A 232-nucleotide genomic window follows, 5' to 3' on the forward strand; every position below is an offset into this window, starting at 1 on the left:
CTACCTGTGCCAAAACGTGGAGCAGGAATGAGATTATTGCCACACTGGCGTCACCCGAGGACAGACGCGGCTTTTCCAGTGGTAGCGGCGCGGTAACCCGGGCTATGGCGTAAAAATTTTGATTAATTTTGACAAATTAAAATAGAAAAAAAATAAAAAATACATAATGCATTAAAATAGATTTTAATCTGTTACTTCATTCTTGTAAAGAGATAATTTGATGTCTTACCCC

Source organism: Nanorana parkeri, unplaced genomic scaffold (assembly GCF_000935625.1).
Source record: "Nanorana parkeri isolate BGI_ZX_2015 unplaced genomic scaffold, ASM93562v1 scaffold3159, whole genome shotgun sequence".
In the NCBI taxonomy this organism is placed as follows: domain Eukaryota; kingdom Metazoa; phylum Chordata; class Amphibia; order Anura; family Dicroglossidae; genus Nanorana; species Nanorana parkeri.